Genomic DNA, 2,183 nt, shown 5'->3' on the forward strand with positions numbered 1-2,183 from the left:
ATAGCTTTAAATTGAGGGGTGATAGATATAAGACAGAGGTAGTTTCTTTACTCAGAGAGTAGTAAGGGTATGGAATGCTTCGCCTGCAGCGGTAGTAGATTCACCAACTTTAAGTACATTTAAGTCGTCATTGGATAAGCATATGGACATACATGGAATAGTGTAGGTTAGATGGGCTTCAGATTGGTATGGCAGGTCGGCGCAACATCGAGGGCCGAAGGGCCTGTACTATGCTGTAATGTTCTATGTTCTATGTTCTAAGTTCATGGACCCATCTAAATACCTTTTAAATGGTGTAATTGTACCAGCCTCCACCTCTTCCTCTGGCAGTTCATTCCATACACACACCACCCTCTCTGATAAAAAAGTTGCCCTTTTGGTCCCTTTTATATCTTTCCCCTCTCATTAAACCTATGCCCTCTAGTTTTGGACTCCCCTACCCTGGGAAAAAGGCATTGGCTATTCACCCAATGCATATGGAGTGCCACAAGGATCAGTGCAGGGACAACTATTTTTTGTCATTTACATGAATGATTTGGATGTGAACATAGGAAGTATAATTAGTAAGTTTGCAGATCATACCAAAGTTGGAGGTGTAGTGGACAGTGAATGAGGTTACCTCAGAGTACAACAGGATCTTGATCATGTGGGCCAATTAGCTGAGGAGTGGCAGATGGAGTTTACTTTAGATAAATGCAAGGTGCTGCATTTTGGAAAGGCAGGATTTATACACTTATTAGTAAGGTCCTGGAGAGTATTGCTGAACAAAGAGACCTTGGAGTCAGACTCATAGTTCCTTGAAAGTGGAATAGCAGTTAGATAGGATAGTGAAGAAGATGTTTGGTATGCTTTCCTTTATTGGTCAGAGCACTGGATATAGGAGGTGGAAGGTCATATTGCATCTATACAGGTTAGGCCAGTTTTGGAGTATTATGTGAAATCTGGCCTCCCGTCAATCAGAAGAATGTTGTGAAATTTGAAAGGGTTCAGAAAAGATTTATGAGGATGTTGCCTGGTTTGAAAGATTTGAATAAGAGGGAGAGGTTGACAAGGTTGTTTTCCCTGGAGAGTCAGAGGCTGAGGGGTGACCTTATAGAAGTTGTTGTGGTTCTGTTCGCCAAGCTGGGAATTTGTGTTGCAGACGTTTCGTCCCCTGTCTAGGTGACATCCTCAGTGCTTGGGAGCCTGCAGTGAAGCGCTTCTGTGATCTTTCCTCCAGCATTTGTAGTGGTTTGAATCTGCCGCTTCCGGTTGTCAGTTCCAGCTGTCCATTGCAGTGGCCGGTATATTGGGTACAGGTCAATGTGCTTATTGATTGAATCTGTGGATGAGTGCCATGCCTCTAGGAATTCCCTGGCTGTTCTCTGTTTGGCTTGTCCTATAATAGTAGTGTTGTCCCAGTTTATAAGAACATGATCATACTACCAGCAGACAAAGGCAGAATGACGGTCATCCTGGACAAAGCAGACTACATCCAAAAAGCACAACAATTACTTGCAGATACCAACACCTACCAAAAGAGGGAGTTTGACCCCACCCCACAGCTCACCAATAGGATAAACAACACACTGAGGAACCTACAAAAAAACGGACAGATAACCAGGTTTGACCTACAAAGAATGAAACCTGAAAGCAACAACGCTCCCAGATTCTATGGGCTACCTAAAGTGCAGAAACCAGACATCCCACTCAGACCCATAGTATCACTACCAGGGGCATCATCACACAAACTGGCTAAAGAACTACAGCAGAAACCGAAACACCTGATCAGCAGATCCAGACACTCTATACATCAACACAGGAATTCTTGGATATCTTCAGAAATATACACATAGACAAGGAAGAAACCATGGTCTCATTCGATGTAATGGCACTGTTCACCTCTATCGACAAAACCCTCGCCAGAGAAACAATAGCCAACCTGCTGGACATACAGAACAGACAACAGGACGTTGAACCTATCAACAAAGGCGGCATACTCAAACTACTAGACCTGTGCCTCACAACACACTTCACATTCAACAACCAAATATATGAACAAATCAACGGCACACCCATGGGCTCACCCATCTCTGGACTCATAGCAGAAGCGGTAATGCAAAGGTTAGAACAAACAGTCTTACCGCAAATTCAACCCAAACTCTGGGTCAGATATGTGGATGACACCTTTGTAATCATTAAAA

The sequence above is a fragment of the Chiloscyllium plagiosum genome, chromosome 7 (genome assembly GCF_004010195.1).
Source record: "Chiloscyllium plagiosum isolate BGI_BamShark_2017 chromosome 7, ASM401019v2, whole genome shotgun sequence".
NCBI lineage: Eukaryota > Metazoa > Chordata > Chondrichthyes > Orectolobiformes > Hemiscylliidae > Chiloscyllium > Chiloscyllium plagiosum.